The sequence below is a fragment of the Papio anubis genome, chromosome 20, assembly GCF_008728515.1.
Source record: "Papio anubis isolate 15944 chromosome 20, Panubis1.0, whole genome shotgun sequence".
NCBI classification, from domain to species: Eukaryota; Metazoa; Chordata; class Mammalia; order Primates; family Cercopithecidae; genus Papio; species Papio anubis.
This window is the reverse complement of record NC_044995.1, coordinates 28,042,554-28,060,809: the sequence shown is the minus strand read 5'-3', so window position 1 is coordinate 28,060,809 and position 18,256 is coordinate 28,042,554.

Sequence of the window (18,256 nt, the reverse complement as noted above, 5' to 3'; positions counted from 1 at the left end):
ACAGTTTTAAAAATGAGAGCTTTTTTACACAAGCTCTCTCTTTGCCTGCTGCCATCCATGTAAGATGTAACTTGCTCCTCCTTGCCTTCCACCATGATTGAGGCTTCCCCAGCCATGAGGAACTGTTAAGTACAATTGAACCTCTTTCTTTGTAAATTGTCCACTCTCAAGTATGTCTTTATCAGCAGCATGAAAAGAGACTAATGAGCATTAGACAGACTAATGTTCATTAGAACAGTAAATTGGTACCAGTAGAGTGGGGCACTGCTGAGAAGATACCAGAAAATGTGGAAGCGACTTTGGAACTGGGTAATAGGCAAAGGTTAGAAGAGTCTGAAGGGCTCAGAAGACAGGAAAATGTGGGAAAGTTTAGAACTTCCAAGAGACTTGTTCAATAGGTTTGACAAAAATGCTAATAACGATATTAATAATAAGTTCAAGGTTGAAGCGGTCTCAGATGGAGATGAGGAACTTGTTAGGAACTGGTTGGGAACTGAAGCAAAAGTGACTCTTGCTAGGTTTTAGCAAAGAGACTGGCAGAATTTTGCCCCTGCCCTAGAGATTTTTGGAACTTTGAACTTGAGAGAGATGATTTAGGGTATCTGGTGGAAGAAATTTCTAAGCAGCAAAGAATTCAAGAGGTGACTTGGGTGCTGTTAAAGGCATTCAGTTTCAAAAGGAACACAAAGCATAAAAGTTTGGAAAATTTGCACCCTGACAACGCAATAGAAAAGAAAATCTTTTTTTCTGAGGAGATATTTAAGCCAGCTGCAGAAATAGGAGGAGGAGCTGAATGTTAATCCCCAAGACAATGGCGAAAATGTATCCAGGGTATGTCAGGGGTCTTTACAGCAACCTCTCCCATCACAGGCCTGGAGGCCTAGGAGGAAACAGTGGTTTCATGGGATGGGCCCAGGGTCCTTATGCTGTATGAAGCCTAGGGACTTGGTGCTTTGTGTCCCTGCTGCTCCAGCCATGACTGAAAGGGGCCAATGAAGAGCTTGGGCCATGGCTTCAGGGGGTGCAAGCCTCAAGCCTTGGCAGCTGTCAAGAATTGGGGTTTGGGAACCTCTGCCTGTATTTCAGAGGATGTATGGAAATGCCTGGATGTCCAGTCAGAAGTTTGCTGCAGGGGTGGAACCCTCATGGAGAACCTCTCCCAGGGAAGTGTGGAAGGAAAATATGGGGTCAGAGCCACCACACAGAGTTTTTACTGGGGCACTGCCTACTGGAGCTGTGAGAAGAGGTTCACTATCCTCCAGAACCCAGAATGCTAGATCCACTGACAGCTTACACTGTGCCCCTGGAAAAGCCAAAGACACTCAACACCAGCCTGTGAAATCAGCTGGGAGGGAGGCTGTACCCTGCAAAGCCACAGAAGCAGAGCTGCCCAAGGCCGTGTGAGCCCACCTCTTGCATCAGCATGACCTGGATGTGAGACATGCCGTCAAAGGAAATCATTTTGGAGCTTTAAGGTTTAACTGCCCCGCTGGATTTTGGATTTGCATGAGGCCTGTAGTCCCTTTGTTTTGGCCAATTTTTCCCATTTGGAATGGCTTTAATTACCCAATGCCTGTACCCACATTGTGTCCAGGAAGTAACTAACTTACTTTTGATTTTACAGGCTCGTAGTCAGAAAAGACTTACCTTTTCTCACATGAGACTTTGGACTGTGGACTTTTGAGTTAATGCTGAAATGAGTAAAGACTTTGGGGGACTGTTGGGAAGGCATGATTGGTTTTGAACTGTGAGGACATGAGATTTGGGAGGGGCAGAGGCAAAATGATATGGCTTGGCTGTATCCCCATCCAAATCTCATCTTTAATTTCCAGGTGTTGTGGAGGGACCAGGTGAAAGGTAATTGAATCATGGGGGCAAGTCTTTCCCATGCTGTTCTCATGATAGTGAATAAGTCTTACTAGATCTGATGGTTTTAAAAATAGGAGTTTTTCTGAACAAGCTCTTTCTTCACCTGCTGCCATACATGTAAGACATTACTTGCTCTTCCTTGCCTTCCACCCTGATTGTGAGGCTTCCCCAGCCATGTGGAACTGTAAGTCCAATCAAACCTCTATCTTTTGTAAATTGCCCAGTCTTGGGTATGTCTATTTCAGCAGTGTGAAAATGGACAAATACACGTGCAGAAGGGGAGTTTTTCTCTTGGCCCCTAATAAACTGGAACTTCAAGGATTCAACCGGGAAGGGGAATATTTCCAGGCACCCCTGGATATACAGCTGGTGAGAAAATTCACAAAGGCTTTATGGAGATCTGGCACTTTGGATGAATCACTTCCTGGCCTCAGGACTCAACTTTCCTTATTATTTAGTTGTGGAAGTTGGATTAAAGTTGATTCCATCCAGTTCTTACTTTCTATCGCTTGATCTGAGTCATAAAAAATAGGATTTGGACTTGCAGAGATAAAAGAGAAAAGGATATTCCCAGAGGAGACTAGAAGGGAGTATTCTTTAATTAGAAACATCACCTTTGTTGACCACCATCTATAGAACATTTAATTCAGCATTTGCTTCCTGAGCACCTACCATATACCCAGGAGAGATATTCAGAATACTTAACAGCCAGGCATGGGCCCCAGTGGCCTAACGAATGGATGCTGGCCAAGGTGTTGGGGCAAGGTCTAGGGGCCTCTGCTTGGCCAGTGTAACCTAACAGGGGATCTTGATGAGGTCCCAGGATAGGAGCAGGTTGGCCAGGACAAGAAAGGGGAGTATTACTGTGGTAGCTCAGTGCAGTGACTTGTTACTAATCAACATGTAAATACTCACACTCCAACATGTCAAAGTTGAGTAAAATTCAGCCCCTTTCTTCAGAGTCTCTCAAGCAAGCAATGCTCCATGAGCTGGCAAGTTCATCAGTGGGAATGACAATGAGTAACAAGGCCCAGTGGAGGCAGCCAGCCCGCAAGAGGCAGGGAATTGGCTCCCTCCAAGTCACCAGGGAGGTGAGATCAGGCACAGTCTTCCTCTCAGGGGCCATTCCTAACCCAGACACTGGTCAGGGGAAAGGGACAGACATTTCCCTCTGTGCAGATCCAAGTGGCAGGCCGATTACCAAGGGCAGCTACCATAAATGTAAATGCAGAGTGGGAAATGGAGGCAAGGCCACGTGAGCACTGGCAGGTCTAGGGTGATGGGCCTCCTGTGTCAGGAATCTTGCAACCCCCACTGGGGAGGAGTGTAATATAATAACAACAGTCAGAAGTGACATTGACCACAAACCTCCAACACATGCCAGCTGAAAACTGGGCCTTATCAAGTCCAACATTGATGTCCTGGGCCTGATGCTGTGTTAATACATTTTCCAAATGCACTCTCTCATTTGATCACAAAACCACTCTATGAGGAAGGTACTTTATATTTTATTATTATTATTATTATTATTATTATTATTATTATTTTGAGATGGAGTTTCGCTCTTATTACCCAGGCTTGAGTGCAATGGCGCAATTTCGGTTCACTGCAACCTCCGCCTCCCAGGTTCAAGCGATTCCTCCACCTCAGCCTCCCAAGTAGCTGTGATTACAGGTGCCTGCAACCATGCCCAGCTAATTTCTGTATTTTTAGTAGAGACAGGGTTTCACCATGTCAGCCAGGATGCTCTGGAACACCTGACCTCAGGTGATCTGCTCACCTTGGCCTCCCAAAGTGCTGGGATTACAGGCATCAGCCACCGCACCTGGCCGATGAAGGTACTTTATTATTTTCATATTAGAGAAGAAGAACCTAGGGCTTTGAAGGGTTGTGTATCTTGCCAAAACTTACAAAGCTAGTTAGAAGCTGAACCAGAGCTTGTACTAAGGCCTGACCGACCCTGGGGTCTAGTCCTTAACCACAGTGCTGAGATACCTTCTTAAACTTGCACAGTTAATGTGTAACTGAAAGCACACCTACCCACGTGCTGGCTGACAAATTCCAGGTCCTTCAGGCAGCATGAATACTTCATCCTTGAAAATTTTTCTGGATCCTTAAATCAGACAAATGAACACACAGTCCTCCCGCCCATGGGAGACACCATTAGCCTTCCCAATAAGGAAAATTACTGGGATGCTATTTTGACATACTGAGAGTTTTTCCCCCAGAATTTCATTGCATCTCATTCCTGTCTTCCTTTCCAACCATCAGGCCATTTCTTGTTAATTGAGTGGGAGAAAGGATAGAAGAATAAGAAAAAGCAAGGGAGCTGAAGCAAGCCCTACTGATGCTGCATCCGTGCCCCTTCAATCCTCGCCACTTCTGGGCATCCCCATGCAACATCCAGCTGCCATGTCTGCATTCCTTTACCTTACAGCTTTCTCCTCCCAGACCCAAGGGAGGCCAACGTGCCAGAGAAACAACTTCTATAAGCAGCTGTCATCCGATAACTAATGCAAGCTGGTAGATAAATATCCCAGCTCCCTCACCTGTCAGGTGAAATAACTTGGAGGCGTGTATTCCCCCTTTTTTTAGAACAATGTTCTAAATTTTTTTCAAGTTTTAGATTCAAGGGGTACATGCACAGATGTATTACATGGGTATACTACATAATGCTGAGGTTTAGGCTTCTAGTGATCCATCGTCCAAGTAGTGGACACAGCACTCAATAGGTAGTTTTCCAGCCCTTGGGTCCCTTCCTTCCTCCCCGGTGTCTATTGTTCTCCTCTTGGTGTCCCTGTGTACCCAATGCTCAGCTCCCACTTACAAGTGAGAACATGCAGTAGTTGGTTTTCTGTTTCTGCCTTAATTATCTTAGGATAATGGCCTGCTGCTATACTCATGTCACTGGACAGGAAATGATTTTGTTCTTTTTCATGGCTGCAGGAGGCTTGTATTCTATGCCAGTTCTCAGAACTCCCCAGCAGGATTAAGCCCCAGCCACCCACGACAGTTACTGGTTTAATGGCACCCATTTTGCTGGCTGCTTTCTCTCCCCTTCCCTACTTCTCTACTGGCACTTCCTGGAACCACCTCCCAAATAAACCATCTTCTCAGAGTCTGCTCCTAGGAGGAAGCCAGCCTAAGGCAGGAGTCAATTCTTCATGCTAAGTCTTCAAGTTTAAGCCCCAAGGAACTCAAAGCATAGAATAATGGTAATCAGAAATAACAGTGTTTCATTCTCAGAACTAGAAAAGACTCCTTGATTTTGGAGACAGAAAGTCAGGATGCCAGGACCTTCAGACTTTCTGACAAAGCAATGCTTGTACTCTGCCACCACCTCCCCATCCCCTGTTCTGAGCCCAGTACAGAGAAAAGCAGAAAGTGCAGAGAGTTTGGGGGTCTCCAAGAGCAGATTGACCTGGGCTGTCCTCTCTAGTGGGAGCCAGGATGGGACCAGGAAACTAGAAAATAAATCGAGCTGCATGGGATGTCTAGGCTGACCACTCCGGGCAGCCTCATGGAGCACTGATGAGCACAAAGACTCCATAACCACAGAGGCTCAGAAGCAGGGCGGCCTCCAACCCATGGTGGAGGGAGATGTTTCCCCATCTGCCCCAGATGGAAAGGGCTTGGCACAGGGCTTCTGAGGTCACACATGTCTCATACCCCGGAGAGAACACCTGTGTGCCCGCCTCACACCTCAGCTGCACTTCTGAATTTGCAGTGGTTTTGATCCTCATCAGACTGACAGTATCCTGCCTAAGTGCACACCGAGCTTCTTTCCTTTTCTATACCGGGGATTCTCCAACAATGCCAGCAGGGGAGGAGACGGGCAGGTGGGAACCCAGCCACAGGAACACAGGAGCAGCAGAGAAGTGAGAGTGAGGCGCCCCATCCTCCAGACAATCCTCCACCAATGGGAAAGGGAGCAGGTGGGAACTTGACCTCACATGAACAACTCCAAGAGGCCTTCGCCATATTCCTCAGAACATCCTGGTTGAACTGAACTCCAGCTGTCGCCAGCACAACCAACTCAATAACCCACCATGTTCTTATCCTTCCCAGTGTCACTCATTTCCTGGGATCAGCTCCCAAATAAACCACCTGCACACAAGTTCTTACCTCGGGTCTGCTTTCAGGGGGAACCCAGGCCAAACACATGCTCAGAAGTTACCAAGTGGACAAGGATGATGGGGAAGACCTGCTCCTCCCACACCATAGAGGCTCCTCAGAACTAGATGCAACCTCTTTGAATTTGCAAAAACCCTCATCAACTGCAATTTCCATAACCCCTAAGAATGGAGCCTCACAAAAGAAATTAAGTTCAGCTATTAAAAAAAATAGAACTATTCTTGCATTTCTTGAACACATAGAAACATTACCTTTGACCCAAGGATGAGATAAGAAAGCAGGGTGCTCATGCTCCTTTGTCCCTGCAGGGCAGGTGGACAGGCTTCATGGAGAACTGAGGTGCTTCCACAACTCTTTGCTCACAAGTGACCATCACCCTGATGAGATGGGCAGCCTGAGACTACAAGTAGACAATCAAGAGGGCTTTTGAGCCAGGCACCGTGGCTCGCGCCTGTAATCCCAGTACTTTGGGAGGCCGAGGAGGGCGGATCACCTGAGGTCGGGAGTTCGAGACCAAATTGACCAACATGGAGAAACCCTGTCTCTACTAAAAATACAAAATTAGCCAGGCGTGGTGGCACCTGCCTGTAATCCCAGCTACTCGGGAGGCTGAGGCAAGAGAATCGCTTGAACCTGGGAGGCGGAGGTTGCGGTGAGCCAAGATCGCGCCATTGCACTCCATCCAGCCTGGGCAACAGGAGCAAAACTCGGTCTCAAAGAAAAAAAACAAGAGGGTCTTTGAGGACATGTTCCAGGCAGTTCTGGATAGAACAGGCTTTAGTGAAACAGGCAGATCAAGGGGCATTGCTACTTCCACAATGTAAATAGCCAACCAGGGGCTCCATTTCTCTTGGCTCATGTCCAGAGTCCAAAGCATGAGCTCGTCTCAGAAGCCCCCATTCCACCCGCAAGGGGTCAGGGGTGGGTTCTGTTCTTGAGTAGCTGGGACCACAGACACATTCCACCATGCTAGGGTAATTATTCTAGTTTTTGTAGAAATGGAGTTTCCCTATGTTGCCCAGGCTGGTCTGAACTACTGGTCTCAAGGAATCCTCTTGCCTCAGCCTCCCAAAGTGCTGGGATTATAGGCATGAGCCACAGCACCCATCCTGAGCCTGCATCCTTGAAGACATTGTTAAGCCACTGAGTTAATTCTGTCATTTCCTTATATCTGACTGTCTTGTTATAGGATAACAGGCCCCGTTCTTAAATATTTTCATTGAGATTTCAGTTTTATCTGTGATCGAATAAGTGAAAATTGTGTTTTAAGTAAAATGAGCTTTCGTAACTACTAGAGTTTTCAGAAATTAAGTATTAAGCACAACTACATGCCATTTCAATCTTCAAGAATGAAATATACCATAAAAATTCAGTAATCTGGCATCTTCTAACCTAGGAGGATGCTGGGTTACTGGGTTTTCTTTTTTCTGTAACAGGGATTCTCCAACACTGCCAGCAGTGGAGGAGACCGGCAGGTGGGAACCCAGCCACAGGAACACAGGAGCAGCAGAGAAGTGAGAGGGAACCCTCTTGTTTTTTTTCTTTGAGACCAAGTTTTGCTCCTGTTGCCCAGGCTGGAGTGCAATGGCGCGATCTTGGCTCACCGCAACCTCCGCCTCCCAGGTTCAAGCGATTCTCTTGCCTCAGCCTCCCGAGTAGCTGGGATTACAGGCAGGTGCTACCACGCCCAGCTAATTTTGTATTTTTAGTAGAGACAGGGCTTCTCCATGTTGGTCAATTTGGTCTCAATTAGGTCGGTGAAAGATACTGTTTTGATTCCCCCAAGCACCCTAATTTCACAGTTACAACTTTAAAGAAAAAAAAATCTGTAATATACTTGAACAGAAATTCCCAATTTTCATGGAAAGTTTTCTGTATTACATTTATTATAATCTACATAATTCTATTTATTTTAAAGCCCTAAAAGTTTAATTATTCTTTAATGTAAAAAAACTATTTTAGTATAAAGGACATTCAATCACTAAAAAATGTCACTTTAAAACAACTTTCAAGCCTGTGGCTAAACCAATCATTTGAAGTGCTCTTCCTGGAACATCATAGCCAAAAGCCAGGATCACGATGTTGATTATGACAAGACTTTGACCCAAGTCATCACAGGAGTAGCTGAGGATGAAGCAGTAGATGAGGTCACTGGGCTTTGGTCTGCCGTGACAATCTGGGTGGCGTTAACCTCTCTGAGCTGACTGTGCATTTGTAAAATGGTCTCATTAGCAGGACCTCTTACAGCCACAGGAGAGAGAGAATCCACAGAAGATGCAAAGTGTTCAGTAGTTGCATGGCACACAGTGAGGGCACAGCCCATGGTGAATGCAATTGTTTTTTAACCATCTCTCCATCCATCCCCTGTGGGGCCTTCGTTTGCACCTCCAGTAACCATTACTTCCTCCTTTCTCAAGTACACAGCACTCTTTGCAAATCACATACCTAATTACGTCTAACATCTTCCTGATGGTTTCTATCCATTCCTGTGTTTAAATTTCATCTCAAATAACACTAGAATCACCCAGGGCAAGGCCCATTGCTACTCCCCACCTCCAACATCCTCCACAGCACCTCACTCAGTACCAGGTGTGCAAAACCTGCCTGGATAAATTCTCCCCTGACTCCTTCCCAGGTGAGCGGGGGGGGGATGTGGGAGAGGTGTCATGGGAAGATATTTCTCTCTGAATAACAGTTACTGAGTTAACATGAATTCTCCTTGGGATAGTTTCCAATGTACACTTCAGGAAACTACAGAATGAATCGTAGCTTTAAAAATATTCTTTCTTCATGTGGTACATATGCACCATAGAATATTATGCAGCCATAAAAAAGAATGAAACCATGCCCTTTGTAGCAACATGGATGAAGCTGGAGGCCATTATCTTAAGCAAACTAACACAGGAACAAAAAACCAAATGCCATTTGTTCTCACTTATAAGTGGGAGCTAAACATTGTGTACCCATGGACATAAAGATGAAAACAATAAACACTAGGGACTCCAAAAGGTGGGAGGAAGGGAGGGGGTTTGGTGTTGAAAGATTATCTATTGGATACAAAGCTCAATATTTGGGTGATGGATACAACAGAAGCCCAATCCCCACCAATATGCAATATACCCATGTAACAAACATGCATATGCACATGTACCTCCTGAATCTAAAATTAAACATAAAATGCATTCTTACAGTTCAACAACAAAGAAGGTGCCCTTTTCTGCCTTCTCACCATGTCTCATAGTTCCAGCTGTGTGGCTGCATCTGTGGAGAGAAGGTCCCTGAGGCTTCCTGAAGACCCTTGAGCCCTGGATATAGCAGAGACTGTGGCTGAAATGTTAACAGTGCTACCTGTCGTTCCAATGCCAGGCTGCTGGAGGTGGCAATTGACCTTTTCAGAGCTCAGGACTCAAAAAGAAAGGTAGAAGGATGCTCTCATCTGCTGTGGAGGACATCCGCTGGTTTTGGTCATTCAGAATGATGAGGGCACTTTGATTTTCTTTTTGGGATTCACATCACCCCTTCTTACCTATGTGGTGGGGTCTCCTCTCCTTACATGTCCAGAAAGTCCAGAAATACATACATGACCCAATACAAACCAGCAAGACTCAATGCCAGGGCTTTAGTCTAGAGAAACATTCCTTCTTCTGTGACCTGGAGCTTGCAGAGGTCACCACATAGACAGAGGCAGCCTGTGAATAAAGCCAGAATGCAGGAAGCACAGGAAAGAGAAAGAACCAAAGAAGCATCGTACTTCCTGGAGTTTTCAGTTAAGTTTGCAGTCAGATTCTCCTTCATGCTTTATTTTTCTTTTCAAATTCAACTTTTGTTTCAGATACAGGGGGTATATGTGCAGGGAATATTGCATGATGCTAAGGTTTAGGTGTGGATCCCATGACGCAGGTAGTAAACATAGTACCCAATAGGTAGCCTTCCAACCCATATTCTCCTCCCTTCCTTCCCACCCATATTCTCCTCCCTTCCTTCCCCCCGAGTAGTCCCCAGTGTCCATTGTTGCCACATTTATGTCCAAATGTGTTCAATGTTTAGCTCCCACTTATAAGTGAGAACATGCAGTGTTTGAGTTTTCTGTTTCTGTGTTATTTTGCTTAGGATTATGGCCTCTAGCTGTATCCATGTTGCTGCAAAGGGCATGATTTTATTCTTTTTCATGGCTGTATAGTATTCCGTGGTGTGTATGTGTGTGTGTGTGTGTGTGTGTGTGTGTATATATATATATACACACACCAGATTTTCTTTACCCAGTCTACCATTGATGGGCCCTTGGGTTGATTCCATGTCTTTGCTATTGTGAATAGTGCAGCAATGAACATACCAGAGCATGTGACTTTTTGGTAGAATGATTTATTTTTCCTTTGGGTATATACCCAGTAACAGGATTGCTGGGTAAAATGGATCCATTTTAAGTGTTTTGAGAAATCTCCAGAAAACTTTCCACAATAGCTAAACTAATTTACGTTCCCGCCAAAAGTGCATAAGTGTTCCTTTTTCTCCAAAGGCTCACCAGCATTTGTTGTTTTTTGACTTTTTTTTTTTTTAGACAGAGTCTCGCTCTCTCACCAGTGGCGCAATCTTGGCTCTCTGCGACCTCTGCCTCCCAGATTCAAGCGATTCTCCTACCTCAGCCTCCCAAACAGCTGGGACTACACGCACGCACCACCATGCCCACCTAATTTTTGTATTTTTAGTAGAGATGGGATTTCACCATGTTGGCTAGGATGGTCTCAATCTCTTGACCTCATAATCTGCCCACTGTGTCCTCCCAAAGTGCTGGGATTACAGGCATGAGCCACAACACCTGGCAGTTTTTTTTACTTTTGATAATAGTGTGAGATGGTAACTCACTGTGGTTTTGATTTGCATTTCTCTGATTACTAGTGATGCTGAGCATTTTTTCTTACATTCGTTGTCTGCCTTCATGTCTTCTTTTGAGGAGCGTCTGTTCATGTCCTTTGCCAGTTTCTTAAGGGGGTTATTTGTTGTTTGCTTATTGATTTGATTTCCATGTAGATTCTGGATATGGATGCCTTGTTTGCAAATATCTCCTCCCACTCTGTAAGTTGTCTGTTTACATTATTGATAGTTTATTTTGCTGTGCAGAAGCTTTCTAGTTTAATTAGGTCCAAATTGTCAATTCTTGTTTTTGTTGCAATTGCTTTTGGGGACTTAGCCAAATAAATTTTGCCAAGGCCTATGTTAAGAAGAGTAATTTCCAGATTTTCTCTTAGGATTTTTATAATAGTAGGTCTTGAATTTAAATGTTTGATCTATTTTGAGTTAATTTTTTTATGGTAAAAGGTAGGAGTCCAGCTTCAATATTATGCATATGGCTAACCAGTTATCTTAGCACCATTTATTGAACAGGGAGTCTTTCCCCCATTGCTTGTTTTTGTTGGCCTTGCCAAAAACCAGTTGGTTGTAGGTGTGCAGCTTAATTTCCGAGTTTTCTTTTTTGTTCCATTAGTTTATGTGTCTGTTTTCATACCAGTGCCATGCTGTTTTGGTTACTGTAGCTTTATAGTAGAATTTGAAGTCAGATAGTGCAATGCCTCTGCATTTATTCTTTTTGCTTAGGATTGCTTATGCTATTTGGCCTTCTTTTTGCTTCCACATGAATTTTATAATAGTTTCTCTAATTCTGTGAAGAATGATGACATGGTTTGAATTTTAATCCTCAATGTTGAAGGTGGCGCCTGCTGGGAGGTGTTTGGGTCATGGGGGCAGATCTCTCATGGCTTAGTGCTGTACTCAGATAGTGAGTGAGTTCTCAAGAAATCTGGTTGCTATAAAGTGTGGCACCTCCTCCCCCACTCTCTCTTTTGCTACTGCTTTCACCATTTGTCACACAAGCTCCCACTTTATGTTCTGCCATGAGTAAAAGTTCCCTAAGGCCTCCCCAGAAGCCAAGCAAATGCCAGTGCCACAGTTTTATAACCTGCAGATCCATCAGCCAATTAAACCTCCTTTCTTTACAAATTACCCAGTCTCAGGCATTTCTTTATAGTGATGCAAGAATGGCCTAATACAAATGGCATTGGTAGTTTGATAGAAATAGCACTGAATCTGTAAACTGGGCAATGTGACCATTTTTATGATATTGATTCTTCCAGTCCATTAGCACAGCACGTTTTTCCATTTATTTGTGTCATCTCTGATTTCTTTCAGCAGTGTTTTGTGGTTCTCCTTGAAGGTATCTTTCACTTCCTTGGTTAGCTGCATTCCTAGGTATTTCATTTTCTTTGTGGCTATTGTAAATGAGATTGTGTTCTGGACTTGACTTACCCTGGACATTGTTGTTGTATTGAAATACTACTGATTTTCAAAACTTGATTTTGTATTTTGAACTTTGCTACATTTTTTATCAGTTCTAGGAGTCTTTTGGCAGAGTCCTTAGGATTTTCTGGGTGTAAAATCATACTGTCAGTGAAGAGAAATAGTTTGAATTCTTCTTTTTCTTTTTTGTTTGTCTTTTATTTCTTTTTCTTGACTGATTGCTCTGGCTAGGACTTCCAATACTATGTTGATAGGAGTGGTAAGAGTGGACATCCTTTTCTTGTTCCAGTTCTCAAAGGGAATAGTTTCAGCTTTTGACCATTCAGTATGGTGTTGGCTGTGGGTTTGTCATATATGGCTCTTGTTATTTCTAGATGTGTTCCTTCGATGCTTGTCTGTTGAGGGTTTTTACCATGAAGAGTTGTTGGATTAAATGTTTTTATAGACAGTTTTAAATGTATTATAGGCTATTGGAAATGGCTTCCTGACACTTGCTGAGCTACTATCTGAACAACAGACTTCCAAACAAATTGAATAGAGACTTCAGCTAATACCAACTCATTACAAAATTACCCTTTTTTTCTTTTTGTAGTAATCTTCTATACATCATCTCATTTCACACTTGAAGCAGCAAGTCAGGAACTTGAGCCCTTATTTTACAGATGAGGAATCTGGGGCCCAGAAAGTGCTATGAGTTGTGCAGGATCCCTTGGTGTACATCAAAAATCCAGCTCCCCTGCATAGTTGCCTGTACCAGGCCATGTTCACCGTTGTAACTTCTACAAAGCATCACCTTCAAGCTTTATAAGGTCAGGATAAATTTATTTCCTATCAGCAACACTACTTAAAGCACCGCTTTTGTATTATGTCTACTGTGTCAAGATAAAGCACAGGTGAAATCTTTTTGCAAACCAGCTTCCTTCCCCAACAAACTGTTCTCATAACTGTACATGCTCTGCAATGCTTAATTCACTGATTTCATGAACTCGCTGGAAGAATAAGAGGATTAGTAAGAGATTAGACATCTTGAATCTCTGTAGGAAATTTAAAAAAAAAAAAAAACATTCATTCTTTAAGCTCTGAAGATTCAGCATTTGGGGAGGAAGAGAAAAGCCAAATATCTGACCAACACTTTGTTTCACTAACATTCTTGGCTTTAAATGTGCAAGACAAAAGGTTTTACAAATGTTAGGCTAATTGTTAAATGTGTTTTTAACTGTCCAGTTCAAAAGTAGTCTTCTGAGAATCATTTTTTCTAGCTTTTGGAAGCTCTATGTGCTTCAACAACTCTAGAAGTTTAATCAATAATGTGGATGTCAATGTTAATTACCCTCACACACACTGAACTAGTTAGGATAGGCTAGGTTTTGCTGTAATAACAAACAACCCTAATATCTCAGGGCCCAACACAGCAAAGCTTTATTTTTTGGTTATGCTCCAGGATGGTTTGGTTATGCCAGGATCTCTGCTAATATAGACCACTCTTAAACCCATGCTGACTGGAAGCAAGTTTTGACATGCGCTTCTACAGTTGCTCCAGGAGGAGAAAGAACATAGTGAATCAAGCACCAGCTCTTAAAACTTCCCCCCAAAAATGACACACATCATCTCCACATGTGCATCATTGGCTAGCAAATCACACGGCCAAGTCCAACTCCAAAAGGGCAGGGAAGTTAACCTGCTGTGTGCCTGGAAAGGGGAAAGGACAGTGCACACAGCTTTAACACAAGTGATCCTCACAACTCTACAAGACGGGAGAACCAGAGGTGATTATTTCTGTTTTAAATGGAGACACCAACAACAGAAAGTCCCCACGTGATAGGTAGAGAAGTTCAGTGTCCTGGCTCTGTGCCAAGTTTTCTTTTCGCCATGTCATTGGAGTCTGGAATTCCCAGATACCAACTGCTTGAGAGTAAGCTAACAAAGAAACAAAAGTCAGTTTAAAATGCACCTTGGAAAGTTTGAGTTGTGATAGCTGAAGGAATATTGGACAAGATTATGGAAGCGCTGCCTGGAAACCACTTGGACTAGGTGATACCTAAGTATTTCAAGGAGGCACATTAAGAATGGAGATTTGGGCCAGGCACAGTGGCTCACGCCTGTAATCCCAACACTTTGGGAGGCCGAGGTGGGCGGATCACGAGGTCAGGAGATCAAAACCATCCTGGCTAACACGGTGAAACCCCGTCTCTACTAAAAATACAAAAAAAAAAAAAGATTAGCTGGGCATGGTGGCGGGCGCCTGTGGTCCTAGCTACTCGGGAGGCTGAGGCAGGATAATGGCGTGAACCCATGAGGCAGAGCTTGAAGTGAGCTGAGATCGTGCCACTGCACTCCAGCCTGGGTGAGAGCGAGACTCTGTCTAAAAAAAAAAAAAAAAAAAAAAAGAATGGAGATTTTGAAAGAGAAGGAGGTGACCAGGGGCCTCCAGTCCCCTTGCCAATTAACTCAGAGGAGTTTTGCATTCACGGTTTTCTATACTGGATTTCACCACAACATTCATTTGAAGATAATCTCCTTCAATTGAATTATATTTAAAAATGAAAACCACTGACTGCAGTCCAAGCACTTTATTTTGCAGATGGAGAGAGTGAGGCTCAAAGAAAGGAGAAAACTTCTGCACAAGGAGACAGTGGCAGGGCTGGAGCCAGTCCTCAAATAGACGGGGTCTGGGCTGAGAGTTGGAAGCCCCAGGATCTGGTTTCAATACTCTGCTGTGCTGCCACAGGTGAGCCACTCCACGTGTCTGAACCTGTGTCCTTTTCTGTCCAGTGACCACAGAATGTCTGTCCTGTCAAATGGGGCCAGAAAACAAACATGGAAAGATAATTTTACATTCAGAAGACTTCAAATGAGAATAGCAATAAACATCCATTGCTCACTATTAAATTAGTAACTTAAACATCTCATTTCTGATTTCTAGCCAGCACGTGGAGAACTGGTTCACGTGAAGCAGCATGTGTGCTGCTTACTCAGCCTCTTTGAAAAACAATTTAAAAATAAAAATCAAAAGCCGGCTGGGCACGGTGGCTCATGCCTATAATCCCAGCACTTTGGGAGGCTGAGACGGGCAGATCATGAGGTCAGGAGATCGAGACCATCCTGGCTAACATGGTGAAACCCCGTCTCTACTAAAAATAAAAAAAATTAGTGGATTTTATAAAATAAAAATCCACTAGAAATGGTCATAGCTTTTGATCTAATAATTACAATTCCAGGAATTCAGTCTTTGGAGGAAATCTTAAACATCAGAACCTATGTACACTAAAATGTCCCTCTTAATATTATTTAGAATGACAAATGTTGAAAATGAATGAAATGTGGAGTAAAATGTGATAAATCCATTAAAAATTAGACTTGAAGAATACAGGAAAACACAGGCAAATGCTTAGGATACAATATTAAGTGAAGAAAGCAAGGTTCAAATTGATGACAGCTGTATAATAAGAAAGGGTTACACATTTAAAAGACAACACAGACTAGGTGCGGTGACTCATGCCTGTAATTTTAGCACTTTTGGAAGCTGAGGCAGGAGCATCCCTTGCGTTTGAGACCAGCCTGGGCAACATGGTGAGATCTTGTCTCTATAATAAATAAAAATGAAAAAGACTACATGGAAATAATGGGTTATTGCTTTATTTTCCCCTTTTCTCTATTTTATAAACTTTCTGGTATGCAAATATATTGATTTTATTTTAAAAAAAATAAGTACAATAAAAATATTTCCAATATTTGCCCTGCCATGAGGGTTACTAGCAGAAACAAATTGTACAACTGATGTGTAAGTATTTTGTCCTCTTTAAAGGTAGTGTGTGGATAACTGATCACTACGATCGATGTTAAATTATGTTTGGTTCCAACCCACTCACTTTCAGTTGAACATTGCTATTTTATTTCTTACTTTTCTGGAATTGAACTAAAAGAACAAGAGGGCAGATTCTCACCCAATATCATATTTAATTAAGCTTTTAGGACACATTTCTCTCTTGTAGGTTTGATTAACTGAAATTTACTAGAGGCTTATCCTTCTGTACAATGAAATACAGGTGATAATTCTTTATGGTTACAAAGTCTTTGAGTAAAAGGACTTGAGTGAGTAACACAGGCATTGGCAGCTCTGTGAAGAAGCTCCTCCAAGAACGTTCCCCATCAGGGCCAGCACATTCATCCGTGCTCAGGAGTCACTTCCTGAAATTCGAAACGAGTCGAAATGCTCAGAATGGTTTCCACAGTGTGAGACAAACAGAACGAGGTTGGCAGCAAGCCTGTTAGAGCCCAATGGCTCCCAAAGCGGGGCTGCCCATCCTTCCCTGGGGCCGCCTCACTCCAGACATAGGCTCTGCTTTTCCTCCCTGACCTGCCAATCACTCTTCCTTTTGCTTTCAAGCATCTGACCGGCTTTATTTCTGTTTCTCATCACAGTTTTATTTTCACTTCAAGAATTTCTGTTCAAAGATTACCCAAATATTTGGTTTTTACCATATGAATAGGCAAGCCCAGAAAAGAGAAAAGGCATAAACAAGTGTCCCCTTGACATTTCTATCAAGGTACAGCTCACACTGCTTCAAATACTTTACACCAAACATGGTCTAAAAGATTGAAGCACTGATTTTCACATACCTACTTAAAATTTTTAGAAAAATGGAGCAGATAGCACACCAACCAGTAAGTCAGCTACCTAGTCCACAAATATGCACCAACCTACATGACCGGGGCTGTGCCACAGGCTGTGTGACAATGCATGGTCTTCACCTGCTGAGAGTTTGTAGTTCAGCAAAAAAAAATGAAAGAGTCACATATAAGATAAAAAATAATACAGCAGCACTGGCACCCACAGACAAGTCAAAGTGTCAGAAAAGATGGGGCTTGAAAGATGGTGGAAGACTTTCTGAAAGAAGTGGGAATGGAGGGATGTGGGCAGATGGATGTGGGAAGGGTTTGGCTGAACAGAGAGGATGGGGAACGGATAAAATGTAAGGACGCCCTGCAGAAACAGAGGTGGGTGTAAGCACAGGAGGTGGAAGGAGCTGCTGGGGATGGTATGCAAGTTAAATGAAGAAGCTCAGGAGAGTGGAACGGGGCCTAAATACCCTTGGGAATTTCTTTTTCAGATGAAATCCCTGATCTCAGCTTATGTTTGGTGCTAGGAGCAGATTCGTCATACCAAGGAGCAGTGGGAGGATAGAGGCATTCCAGCCTTAAAAGCCAAGGGACAAGGGGCACCCAAAACGAAGAGAAGCATGACTACCAAAAGGCTTGCAGTGGCAATGAGAATCTCTGTCCTTCACCAGAGCTGTCTCTAATTATCTTGAAATTGCATCCATCATCCAAGCCATCCTCCTGCAGGCAAAGGGGATGGAAGCTTTCTGTGGCCCTTGCCCTCTCCAGCCTCCCAGACTCCTGTCTTCCTGAGGGGGAAGTAAGCTCACCAGACACAGCAGAACTAGGGAGACTTCAGAGAAGTGAGGTCTCTCAACTGAAGAAAGCCCTCTGAAAAATGCCTCCTACTCTGACCTAGATGAAGAGTAAGTCTCATAAAACCAAAGCTGCAATTAGGGATTTCATCTCTGAAAGAAATGCTCAGGACTATTTTGACCCACATTTCTATTAAGCCCAGTCTCCTTTTCATTTAAATTTACACAGCAAAACAAATCCATTAATTTTGCTAGTGATGACCAACAGATCCTCAAAACAGAAAGTGTTTACTGCAGAAGTTTTAGTATTTGTATAACATGTTTAAAACAGTAGGGATTAAATCTAAGTTATCTAGAACTCCAGACATTTGGAAAGCTCATTCCTACGTCTGATTCAGGGTTAAGTGTGTTTCCTTCATGCCAAGCTCAGTATCTGCTACAAATATTAACTCCCATGAGCTATGGAAGCTTGGGGGTGAGAAATATGGGTGATGGCAATAGGAAATATCTTGGATCCTATTGTTCTTTCCAGCTATATGGGTCAGAGT